General features: G+C 37.7%; 1 non-coding gene across 1 annotated transcript; it reads right to left on the bottom strand.

Moving 5' to 3' along the window:
- Positions 1-13,535: 13,535 nt before the first annotated feature.
- Positions 13,536-13,824, bottom strand: LOC150060652 (signal recognition particle RNA). Its single transcript, XR_016536305.1, has one exon.
- Between the last annotated feature and the right edge of the window lie 258 nt (positions 13,825-14,082).

Raw genomic sequence — 14,082 nt, forward strand, 5'->3', positions numbered from 1 at the left:
TTATGAAGGTTGGGTGAAAGTTGAGAGAGCATTGCAGGCCAGCTTGGTTTTCATTCATCCTAACTCACATGTATGACATATACAAAGACATTTACAGACTTTTCACATGATTAGTTTGGTGTTTGTTCATTATTTTCCTTTTCAGACTTCATCTCACTACATATCCCTGAACTAACCTTCAAGATGGAATTTCCAAATGACTAGTTTCTACATTTTGACGTGAACTTGAACCTCCAGGTGCTCAACGTTACTGACCCAGGTCTCCTGATTTTCATGTCATCTTGAAGTTGCAGCAAGCATCCATTAGTGCCATCTGCTTCACAGAGCTCTTTTTCAGCCAGGTGCTGAGATAGAACTGGAAATAGAATCTAGTCTGTTGATTCTTGATAAATCAGCCAATATCTTCCTTGCTTCGTGAGAACCTCAGAGTTAGAGCATATAAAAATGGCCTCATCTTGTTCTAAAGTCTCTGAAATGATTCACATTCTTTGTTGTTTTCACTTGCCAGACTGTAACAGGAGCAAACGCTTGCTTCTCTTTCTTTGGCAAGTGTTAAGACATAAATGTCTTGTTCTCCTGAATAATCTCATTCCAAGCACAGAATAATTATTAGTTTCTGGAGGCGCTGTATTTTCTTTCATTTTAGTTTAAGGTGCTAGGATCCTCGCCTACATAAATGAAGTCAGGAATGACACAAGTGATGCTAAGATGTTTCTATTTTCTTCTTTTCTGAGTGGGTTCTCCTAAAGCATGTCAGTGCTCAACTGTTGCCTACTAACCCATGGCATTTAATTATTCTTGATGTACAATCCATCATGTTGTTAAAAAGGAGAGAGAGAGAGAGAGAGAGAGAGAGAGAGAGAGAGAGAGAGAGAGAGAGAGAGAGAGAGAGAATGCAGACTGCTCCTCCTTTTCTGAGAGAAACTATAATAATTAAGATGGTAAGTAAAGTTCTAAGAATAATGAGAAACGCATAAAGACCAACATCATATTATGCTGAGAACATTAGCAGGAAACAAATTCTGAGGCTATCTCTTCTTAATTTTTTTTCTTTTCAGATGCTCATGAGTCATCATTCTGTACAAATGAGTAATAGTTTAATTTAAATAAGCCTATTGGTCGGAGGTCATTTATCATCTCCTTGCTCTCATTCACAGACAAGTCATGTGGAACTACACAACTTTGTTTTTGTGCACTGAAGCTGGAGATTTCATTGAGTTTAGGAGGTCTTCCTTCTACACATTTGAATGTGGTGGCCAAATTCAATAATGTTCAAAGAAAGGGGGTAGGTGGGGATAGTGATGGGCTCAGGAATTACATGGGGAAACTGAGAGCTGCCAGAAGGGGTTATGGATTTTTGAATTGCAATTTAAGACAATTAGAGCTGTATTAGTCTACTGATAATGGTGCATGTGACTGGCAGAGAAAGAAAGAAGAAAGAAAGGAGAGGGGAGGAAGAGGAGAAAGAAGAGGGGCAGGGGGAAGAGAAAGGAGGGGGGGGGCTGGATAGATGAACAGGAAGGAATGAAGGGAGAGAAGGAAAGAGATTCCAAAGCATAACTTTTCAATAAGAACAACCCAAAAGAGAGGAAAAGGAGCATTATTATTTTCTTTTTTAAGGCTATGAGATAGGATTCATACTATTAGGCTTAACGATGGAAGGCAAATAAAAACTCCAGCAATGCTCCTGAGCCAGCACATTCAAATGATAAATTACATTAAAACCCCGAAAGAAACAACAGCTGCAGTTAATGAAAAGCCAAATTTATCTAAATTTCTCCAGTTGATCAGTCAAAACCATCAGCATGGCTCTCACTCCATAATCATTTTATTTTTGGTGGGGGGCAGGGAGTGTGGAAGGGGAAAGACAAATATAGGTTTTATTTCTAAAGGTTTGTCTTCTGAAATGAAAGTAAAATAGCCTCAGAGCTAATCTATGAGTAGCTGTTGGTAATATATTCTCAATTCTAATATCACTACTCTAGATTTGTTCCTTAGAGTACTTTATTTTTTAAAAATCATCTTTAAGATAATGTTGGTTCCTGTCTAAAATGAAGCATAGTAGATGCAAGGCGAGGGGCAGGTAAACCAGGAAAGAGGATTGTGACCATTTTACAAGGCTGAAATGTGTCCAAACAAAGGAGGTGGACTGTTTGGGCATCACAATACCCATGACACTGACAATGGGTATTTCCTGGTGGCTATTCTCTATGCAGTCAAGAAGACTGCTGTTTAGAGGGGTCAGGCAGCTTGCTTGAGGTCAGCTGGTAAACTCCCCCAAAAGCTGAGGGCCTTTCCTTGAAAAATATTTTACTAGAAAATAGAAGACATTCCCCAGGCTTCACAGCCCTACCTGGCACAAGCAGGAAAATGCTGCTGCAGAATCCAGTCTGAGAAGCTGCCATCCAAGCCTGCTTGAGACCCGCTCCCCCCCCCCCCCAGCACAGAGCTCTGTGTAGAGCCTGCCTGCAGTGTGTAAGGGGCTCCATTAGAATTCACTCGCCATATGTTTGTTTGCTGGTGTTCAGAGGAACCTGACGGAGAGTGTAATGGATCTCCATTACTGAACCATGTGGAAGGCTTCCAGAGATTTAACCGTCTACCTCCAGGTGATGGAGTAGAGGTGCCTTGTGTTCTTAACACAAGCTTCACTCCAACGCCCTTCTGGAAAAGTCTGTACATGCGGCAGTGCTGGAGTCATTTAAAAAATCAGAGATGGTCAGTATGTCTGTGGGTACCTTCCACGCGTCTTGCCTGAGGGACAGAAGAGCTGTAGGATTACATGCGTTGGTAGTTGGAAGTTTTGAGTGGAAGAGGCTAAAAGAGGGAAGGGGAGAGCATAGATGTGTGATGACTTGGGTTTTGGCCGTGGCGGGTGAAGGGAACTATGGGTGATGGCTGGTGTGCAAAGCCTACAGCAAGAGGTACACACCTACTGGTAGTCATGAGCCACGTGGCCCACTGGTCATGAAGTTTCATTCCTTCCAGTGAATGTTTTCACTGGGTGCTTTGAATTCATTTGGTATGGAAGAAAGCAGCAAGTGATTTCTGGCAGGATAAAAGCACTAGAATCAGGATAGTACTTCCTTGGTGTGTCAGCAGAGGACTGAGCAATGGAAAAAGTTAGAAGCCATGGAAATAGAGACTGTTGACATTTTTCCCTTTAGAAGCTGTGTGGTCCCTTTCAAAGTGAAACCCCACATTCTTCTCTCAGGATTGCTTCCATTTTCTAATGGGAAAGTATTGATTGCTTTCAGGTTATTGCAGACTCACCAGCAAGTGGGTTATTTTCTCCAGGAAAGCATACTTGACCTAAAAGATTGTACAAGAGGCTAACAGAGGGAAAAGTGGTGTTTTCAGGTGTGAAGTATCTGCTGGGCATTTTCAGATTTACTCAATTGGCAAACAATCCAATGATTCAAACCAAAAGCTGCAGCCAGTGTAACAAGATAAGGGTTGAAGGATTCTAGAGGCATTCTACTCTTGCTTCATCAGACTTTGACTTTGTGGTCACTGACATTATATCTCAAACTATCCCTTTAATTTTTTTTTACCACTGTAACAACTATATTAATTTTTGTTTTATTGTAAAGGTAATTTAAACTCAGAAGGGTTGCAGTTACATAAACCAGTTAATAAGTATATTTCTTCTTCAACAGTGTCATCTGTTCTCTTTTCTCCATTTTTCTCTTGATTCCTTCCCCCACAAGTTGAATGGTTCATTTTCAACATAATGTCTAGTGAATATCACTACTGCATTAATTTATCATTTGTCCTACCATTTTTGTGCTTCCTTATAATCTCCTCTAAACAGATAAACTTATATACAAGACAAAAGGTACAGAAATAAAAACCAGTGATGGGGAGAGGGGGCATGAAGCAAAATAACTAAAGAGACCTTTTGTTTCCATTCTTGGAGTTCATTCTGATAAGCATCATTTTATATGATCATACCCACATAATTACTGAGCCTTTGTGATCCTCTCCTAAGAATATCCTCCTTTGGTTAATGTTCTGAGTCTTGTTTAATTTATTATATCCAAGTGTATTTTTGTCTTTTATCATACATTCTGTTTTCCTGCAGATTCATAAGCACATTCTAATGATCACAAATAAGGGAAAACATGTAACTTATATTTCTTTGGGTGTGGCTTACTTCACTTCTTTCTATTTCCTTAAAAATGGTACAGTATCATTCTTCCAGATGGAAATACACAATTACAATGTGTATATATACCATTTTCTTGATCCATTTGCCAACTGAGGGCCATTTGAGTTGATTCCATATCTTGCCTATGACAATGTTGCACTGAACATATTTGTGCTAGTAGCTTTAGTGTGGCCTTGTTTGTGTTCTATTGGAAAAATGGCCAGGAGTGCAATTGCTGGGTCAGAGGGAAGCTCTATGTTTAATCTTTTGAGGAACCTCCATGCTGCTTTCCAAAATGGTTGAACAAGTTTGCATTTCCACCAACAGTGTAATGGTGTTTCCTTTCAGCCATGGTCCTACAAACATCTGTTATTGTTAGTTAAAAAATTTTTTTTTTATAATCGCCATTCTAACTTGGGTAAGGTGAAATCAATATTGTTTTGAGTTGCATTTCTTTTATGCCAGATATGTTGAACATTTCTTCATATGTCTATTGTCATTCTTACTCTCAAGTCTTTAGCCCACTTATTAAGTGGGCTGTTATTTGTTTGAGAATTTTTTTTTATTTTGGGATGTTTGATATTTTGGGCTCTAAGTATATTTTAGATATGAGGCCCTTGTCTGATGCATACTAGTAAAAATACTCTCCCATTCTGTGGGGGTTCTATTTATTTTGCTAGCCATGTCCTTTGCCATGCAGAAACTTCAGTATAATGCAATCCCATGTATTCAGCATTTCTTTAATTTATTGTGATTCTAGATCTTTACTTAGGATATTTCAACCCATGCCTAGGTGCCCTAGTGTTTTTATTATCCCTTCTTGCAATATTTTCAAGGTATCTGGTCTTCCAATGAGGTCTTTGGTCCATTTGGAATTGTTTCTGGCTCAAGGTGATATATACATATACATATACATATACATACATATATACACATATTTATATATATACACACATATATATATAAACATATATATACACATATATATATGCACAAATATATATGGATCCAACTACAGTTTTCTGCATGTGTATAGCCAGTCCTGCCAGCACCCTTTACTGAAGAGACTGTCTTTCTTCCATTTCTTGTTTTTGGCTCCTTATCAAATACTGGGTGGCTATAGGTCTGTGGGTTCATTTCTGTATCTTCAATTCTATTCCATTGTTCCTTAGGCCTTTTCTTGTGCCAGTCCTAAGCTGATTTTATTACTATGGCTTTGTAATAGACTTTGAAGTTTGGTATTGATATTCCTCCGATACTGTTCTTGCTAAGGATTGTTTTTGCTATCCTGAGACTTTCATTATTCCATACGAAATTTTGGATTGCATTCTCTATATCATCGAAGAATGTTGTTGAGATTTTAATGTCTCCCCTTAAATTTAAAAATCACTCCCAATACTGATTTACTTATAGTTACATTCACCTTTAAAAAGTACAGCTTAGTCCGTTCTGATGTAAGTTTGTAAAAACTTTACGTGGTCTTACTCAAGATTTAGATCACTCCTAAACTGACCTTATGGTCCTTTTTTTTTTTGCCTTTAATTATCGCCTACTTGGAGCCTCAGACAATCACTACTTTGTTTGTATTATTTTAGTTTTGTCTTTTCTTTTTCATGTCAATGGAACCATGCAATGATCAAATTATTTCTGGCTTCTTTCACTGAACAGCTTTGAATTTGTTTTTAATTTTCTTCAATTTTATTTTATTTGTGCTATCTTTACGTAGTTTCACAAAGGAGTTGCCATTTAACAAAGCAGCTTAGGGATACAATATATCTTGATCAATGCCTCCTCTTTCAATAGTCTCATGCATCCCTCCCCTACTCACCCCTTCTCTCACTCTGCTTAACTTCATAGGATATACATTGGATTCTTTTTTAAAGTGTAATTAATAGAGGGGTTACATTATATTTGCCAGATAGAAGGTGCATTATTTCACAAACATTGATACCCCTTCTCATGTTTTTGTCTCCATTTCCCTCCCCCATCTCCTTCCCTCATCTTGTTTTTCCCCTTTCCCTATCCTATTTCAAATAAACCAACATATATACAATATACCAGATAATGAGGAAAGATACTGTAACAATATGAGAATAACCATGGGACAGCAAAAGAGATGCATTTTAGCATGAAAACTGTGTTGAAATTTCCTTGTATTTTCATTTACATTTTTGAATCAGCTTACTACTTTCTATGAAAAGACTACTGTAATTCTGATTTGTATTTACTTAAATCCTTAGGTCAATAAAAATAACCATAGCACATTAATACTTTTGATCTCGTCAGTTATGACAGTAGAATTCTAAATTTATTTATATCTTTTAAAAATTCTTTTGACAACTCATAGTTTTCAGGAAGTGAGGATTACAGATCTTTGTGCACATCTTTAAATATTGTATTTATATTATTTGATGCTATTGTGAATTACCAATCAACCTATCTATCTGTCATCAATCTTCTTTCATCAATCACCTTCATATATATTGAACTTCCAGTTATTTGCTGTTAGTATATGTAAATGCAGTTGCACTTTGTATATCAGTTATGGATCCTGTAATCTTGCTATAGTTACTTTTCAGCTTAGATAATTGTATAGTCTTTAAGATTTTCTACATAAATAATCAGTCTAACTGGTAAGTACAGAGTTATTTTGGTCAGAAGCTAATAATTGCGCTGTTTTTTTTATTTCTTCTACACCAGTCACTTCCTCAAAGTATTGTTGAATAAGAGTGATGAGATCAGAGACCCTCTCCTTGCTCCTTGTTTTAGGAGGGAAGTATGACAGATGTATCTCCACTTACATTAAAAGCCCCCATTTTGCTATTGTTAACAAGGAAAAATTGTCAGAAGTTCTGTAAAAAGCTTAGAAATCAGACAAAAGACCTGCATGCTATCTCCATTGTTCTCTCCATTTTTGTGGATCAAAATTCCCATGTAGCATAATTTCCTTTTGTTTGAGAAATTTCTTTGACATTCCTTTTAGTGGCAGTCTGTTTACAAAAAGCCATTTAACTTTGTATTTTCTCCAAACATTTCTGTCTTGAGTTTTGCAAGAAAAGTATGCTTGTACAAAAGTCTTAGATTGACAGTTTTTTCCTTATAGTATTTTTTAAAGATGTGTATCTATTGTCTTCTGACATACATATCTTCTGAGATTTCTGCTGACATTCTTATCTGTGTTTCTTTATATTAAATGTTTTTCTTAAGGCCCATAAGATTTTTTTACCTCACTGATTTCTGGCATTTTCATTATGATTTTTCCTGTCACTTTTCTGTGCCTTTTCTTCTTGTTCTTATCACTCATTTCAGTTTCACCCCCCTCAATTTGAGATAGTAGTCCTGAAGAATTAAGCAGTACCAACCGAATGATGTTTGTTTGGGGCTTGTGCTCAAGCATCAGAGAGATAGTACGTAGTTTCCTGAAGTAGCCCTCTGAAGCTGTATCAGATAGTTTTTGTAGTCTGGCTACTAGCCCTGAACAGACACACTGGTGGTTGTTCAAACAGTGCGGAGGTTTTGTTATATGTCTTTTCTGACCTTTGCTCTCAGCACTTAGGTCTGGTAATGGGCCTATTGATCTCATCATATGCATTCAGATTAGGATTAGCTTACAGAAAGATGAAGGAAGGTTCATTTCTGACAGCCTGGGGAAGTTCATAGAGTAGCCAGTCATCCTGTGCTTACAGGGGTTGTGAAAAGTCTCTTTGCAGGCTGTGGAAAGAAGTTGGTGGTTTCTGGACCTGATTACCTGTTGACATATCCTTTGAAAGCATATCCTTATGCCAAGGAAGAAAATGTGGCAGGGAAATCCAGCCCTCTCTATTCTGTCTCATATTTATTTTCTTGAATTTGTGGGATCATATTTTTCTTTTCACAATTTAAAGTTCCCTGAACATAATTTCTTCACTTGCATATGCACACACACACACACATGCTTGCACATATATTCTCTATTTCAGTCTTTACTCATGTGTTTCTTCTGGGACTCCAATCAAATATATTGACATTTATCCACAATGGACTAAAACCTGTTTTTCTCTTCTCATTATTGTTCTTTTCTTTTTTCTTTTAGTTTTCTACATGCAGTTTGTTTAGGATAAGTTTTATGGCTATTTCATCAAATTCATTATGTGTCCTAGTTTTTAATCCAATCCAACTGTCTTTTTCAAGACATACCCGTAGAAGTTAATTTGGTCCTTTTTATGTGTCTTCCACTTCTTATCATGATTATGCTTTCATTTGCATACTGGAATGTGTGGAGAATATTTAAAATAACAATTTAAAGTCCTTTTGTGATTTCATTATTTTGGAGTCACTTCCTATTGGCCAAATTTTCTGCTATTTATGGGGCACGACTTTTTCTTTTTGGTAAGCTTATAACATTTTAAATTGGATGTTGGTCATTTATGAATTTTATGCTTGTTAGTGCTAAATTTATCTGTATATCTTTAAAGCATGTTAGATTTGTTCAGCATGTTCAATTACTTACATGCCATTTTCCTCAGTCTTAGGCTTACCTTTTTTGTTGTTGTTGTTGGGGAAAGTCCAATAAGCCTTTCACTCTACTGCTCATTCAACTTTACTATTAAATCTCTACCTTTATGATGGCCCTTCTATGTGTTACATATGGATCCCTCAATATGGTGGTTTAGAATTTAAATACAATCTTTCTCTAGTCTTGAATGAGTTATAGAAAGCATTCAATTTCCTCATCTCCAAAATGTCTAATCCAACCTTTCTCCAGCCATTGGAAGACTTGCCAGCCCCCTCTGTCGATACCTGGACTGTTTGTGCAGTCCTGCCTTCTGCCAATTCTCCACATTGGCATTATTTTTCAGTCCTGTGCCTTGAACCCAGGGTCTGGGTGCTGTCCCTGAGCTTTTTCAGTCAACACTAGCACCCTACTTAAGCCACAGCTCTAATTTTGGCTTTTTTTGGTGGTTGATTATAGATAAGAGTCTCACAGACTTTCTGCCTGGACTGGCATTGACCCCCATCCTCGCATTTCAGCCATCTAAGTAGTAAGGATTACAGGTGTGAACCACCCGTGCCTACAACTTAGAGGAAGCTAGTTGGGTTCCCCTCCCCTTGGAAACTCCTTGTCGGTACATCAGCCTGAGAACTCTCAAGATAGTAATCAGGAAGAAATTTGGAATTCACCCCTATTTGTTTTCCTTACAGATCTTAGTGCTGCTGCACCTTTTCTAAACATCATTGTTACTTTCTCCAATTTCCAATGTTCTGTGGAGATATCCTGTATCTTATAGGGAGTAATTCATCATCGGAAGAAGTGGCAGTACTAAACTTTTAACAAAGGAAATACACAAATATATCCTGGTAAAGAAAAGTAAGTTTATAGTATGAGCAATGGGCTTTGCTAGTCTTGTGCCCTACCTAGCACCTGAGCACCCTCAGTAATTTTTGCCCCATTTGTAATGTTTTCTGAAAAAAATCTTCTTACTTCCTGTTCAGGCATGAATCTAGCTGTGATCCACCTAATATAGCTTTCTTTCATCACTGGGATCACAGGCACATACCATTGCATTGCGTTTTCCTCTATGGAGTTACTCTCTTAAACTTTTTTTGGGGGGGGGGGCTGGCCTCCAATTAAGATCCTTCAAGGCTTAGCCTTCCAAGTATCCAGGATAACAGGCATTAGTCACTGGCACCTGCCTATATGTTAGTATTGTTCTAAATGTTCTCAAAAGTTTTAATTATACATCTATACAATGGCTTTATTCCCCACCCACTTTATGCTCTCTGTTTTGGGATGGAATTGTCCAGCACACTGTAAAATAAAATTGAGCATAGTGGATGGTTTTGTAATATTCATAATCACAAAGAAAATATCTTCAACACTTTGCTCTTAAGCATGGTATTTAACATGTTATCTATTTTATAAACATATGAATGTTTATGTATTTCTGCAACAAATGTATTAAATATTAGTTACAAATGTTCTCTTTACTAAGTTTTATTTTAAACCATTGAGTGTTCAAAGTTTATGCAATGCTTTTTGTATGCATTATGTTAGTCACCTGATTTTGATACTTGGGTATAATGTTTTATAAAGGTTTTAATTGTATAAGGAAAGCTTCATTGTGATATTTCCTGATATGCTCTGATCAGATTCAAACCTTCTATCACTCTCCTTTGCCTTTCCCACTTCCTAAAACAATTTCAAACATTTCATGGTTCTATTTTCATATACATATCTAGAGTATTTGGACTATATTTACTCTCATTTTCCCCCTCCCCTACTCTCTGATACCTGCCCTTCCCCTAATTTTCTATTTTTACTTTTCTGCCATTATTCCTTCATTTAGTATCTGGTATAAATTGTACCATGGGATTTTGCCATCTTTTGTCTCCACCACTTTCACTCATATCTAACCCCCTACAAGGCCTGTTTTGCATTCATTTGATTTATTCATCTGAATGCTGATTGGTCGAAGACATTTCACTGCAGTGTTTCACTTGGCATACCCAGTGTTCCATCACATCGATGCCTTCATTAGTCTCACTTTCCCGATCTCCACGACCTTCGATCATTCAATGGATTCTAGTGAGTTTCATCTTCATTCACAGAAGCAGTCTATTTTAGTAGTGCTTACCCACTAACATTCTTGTGTTCTCTTTTTGTCAATAGCCTCCTACAGTCTAATAATCGCATATTTCTCATGTCAATCTCCCATATAGACATTGGGGCAGGCTTGTTCCCACGCTCCCAGATTTGTGATGATTCTTCCCTGTTTTCAGGTCTTCAAAGTGTCGGGGTCCTTCATCCCCAGTCCCTCTTGAGGAGGGATGGGAAAAACACACCCCACCCAGTCCAAGCCGCGAGAGGAGAGGGCCCACTGTCCTCCCGCACTCAGCCTTGCTTCTCCGGAGCATGAACAGAAACGCCACGCAGCTTCATCAAGACAGGAATCTCTCTCTAAAACTCCCCTCCTTACATTGGGTGCGGGAGCCTCTCAGCACAACAGGTGGGCAGGATAAAGAGGGCCACTTGTTTACCCCTATACAGGTCTCAGCAGAAAGTTATTAGAATGGCGTTACTCGGCCCCCAACACAGAGTACCTCAGTCTTAAAACAATAGTCTCTTTCTCAAAATTGTGCTAGTTATTCTGCTCTGAGATGTAGGAATAGTAAGACAGGAGTTTGGAAGAGTCTCCAGTATTGGCTACTATGTTGGAGGAGTCACTGCGATGCAGTCTATACTCGGTTTGGGGTTTGTGTGAATCACAGACTCATCCTGTCGCTAGGTCTGGCAGTGTTGGTTTTTTTTTTTTTTTTTTTGTTAGCATAGCTGCATATTTTCTCTTGGCCGAATTTGGTGTTATAGCTCCTTCTGGGATCTATGGTTGGAGTTTTGGACTGTTTCACTTTTTTTTCTTTGCATTGCCCTCTTGCTGTTTTAGCTGTCATGTCATATCTTTCTTGATTTCCTATGTTATTCTGCTCATTATCTTTCAGGAATCTAGTCTTTCCTTTGATTTCTCTCACAAGCCCTACTTTATAGCTGGTTGACACTGCTTGAATTTCACCACTTAGCTTTTCTCTATCTCTATAGAAAATAGGTTGTAGCTTAAGTGTTCTAATCAGTGGATGTGCAAGATTGAGGTTTACAAAGAGTCTAAAGCACTTGGTAGCCTCTAAGTCTATCTTCCTAGTTCTACTTCAAGGACAGCAATAGTCGAAGCATGGTAACTAGCACTAGGTTTCAGTGTGGGGATGGTAGAGTTCAGCCCAGGTACTTGATCCATATGGAATTATAATCTTTGGTTTAATAAGTAAGTCTATTTTATTTTATTACTTTGATTGTCCTGAGGCTTGAACTCAGGGTCTGGGACTTTTCCCTGAGTTTTTGTGCTCAAAAGTAATGCTCTAACATCTGAGCTACAATTCCACTTTTTAGTGGTTCATTGGAAATAAGAGTCTCATTGACTTTCTTGCCCAGACTGGCTTCAAACCGTGGTCCTCAGCATCAGCCTCCTGAGTTGGTAAGACACAGGTGTGAGCCACTGGCACCTACCTGGTAAGATTATTTTGTCAAGAAAACTCTGGAATCTGAGTATGTGAAATATCTCATGTCACTAAAATGATAAATACAAAACCAGTGGCATAAAAAATGTTACGTTGATCAAAAATTAACTGTTTCTTCCTTTTATGTATATAGAAATATCAATCTTTCACAGAGCTGTTACAATTGCTTCATGTAATTATGGCACTCTTGCAAAGACTGAGGTTTAAATAGATAAATAGAAAACTGACTGATGTTATTAATCTGACTGTATTTGCTGTTTGAGTTTAAAATGCTTCATGTTCCCTCAGGAATTTTCTGTATATATCATTTAAATTAGTAGATAATTTGGTTCAGCAAATTGAATACAATTCCTTTTCAGAAAAATGTACAGATGATCAAAAGCAATAGTTTTAGAGGAGATTGTATGTTCCACTTGAGTATCATCAAGTGGCAACAATCTTATTTTCATTCAGACAAGCAAAATTTTGTTGTTTTTTAAAACTACACAGTAGGGGGTGTGACAGTGGAGCTTGAACTCTGGGCCTGGGTACTGTCCCTCAGCTCTTCAACTCAATGCTACTGTTCTACCACTTCCGGTTTTCTGGTAGTTAACTGGAGATAAGAGTCTCATGGACTTTAGTGCCCAGACTGGCTTTGAATGAGGATCCTTAGATCTTGGCCTCCTGAGTAGCTAAGATTACTGATGTGAGCCACCAGTGCCTGGCCCAGGTTGTCTTTTTTATAGTGTAACTTGACAGGATCTGGAGGACAGATAGCAAAGCTAATGCGAGAGTTATATTAGCCTGTTTACTTTCAATATTATCTTATCAAACTAATTTTCTTTTAAAACTAGGAGCAAGTTAGTTACCTCCATTTTCATTCTAGAATTGGAGTACTGCTTACAAAAGCTAGGAGACCAGAAAAAGTCTCATTTCTCTTGTGTAAAGATCTTCGTTGATAATTGCATAGAATTTGGTTTACTGAAAATAGGAAGTAAATCATTCTTAGTACTCTATATTTTTTCATGGGGGCAAGGAAGGGGTATGTGTGCATGAATATCTGCATGTAAGAAGTGCCACATTATTTTTTTGGTGGTTAATTGAAGATGAGAGACTTATGGGCTTTTTTGCATGGGTTGTCTTTAAACCATGCTACTCAGGTCTCAACCTTTTGGATAGATAGGATTACAGGCTTGAACTTCCTGGCACCCAGCTAAACTTATTATATATTTTAAGTAGCATAAGCCTTGTACCTTGGTTTGTATTCATTCTAGTAAGTTCTTTTAATGGATATATAAATTAAGGTACATATAAATTAAGATATATGTGAAATATATATCTTAATCATATAGTTATCTATAAAATCTCTATATAGCTATATATCATAGGTATATAATATATATCAGTTAAGATGTGTTATAGATCAACACGGGAGTTTTGACCTGCTCTGTTTCCTACCTGGGCCGATTCACCCCTCCTTAGGTAACTTGGTGTTCCCCTGCTCCTGGGAGGTCACCATATTGATGCTGAACTTAGTGCGGACACCGATCGGCATAGCACACTGCAGCCCAGAACTCCTGGACTCAAGCAATCCTCTGGGCTCAGCCTTCCCAGTAGCTGGGCTTACAGACGTGGCCACCGTGCCTGGCTATATAGATGTATTATATACATAAGATATATATATAAGTTAAGCTATATACTGAGTTCTTCCAGCTGAAGTTATTTACTCAACATCGAGAAGTTGGGGAAATGATGGTACAAATAAAAAAATAAAGATATTTTCCAGAAGCTCCTATTCATAGTTCTTCTTAATTTCTCCCGCAAATAGTTTTCAGGAGGTGCTATCACTTACACCAACTTCCTGTGAGTCTGCTGTGCTATTTGCATTCGATGTTTGTCATTGTTTC

This window comes from Megascapheus bottae, chromosome 7, assembly GCF_031878675.1.
Source record: "Megascapheus bottae isolate mThoBot1 chromosome 7, mThoBot2.hap1, whole genome shotgun sequence".
Lineage (NCBI taxonomy): Eukaryota > Metazoa > Chordata > Mammalia > Rodentia > Geomyidae > Megascapheus > Megascapheus bottae.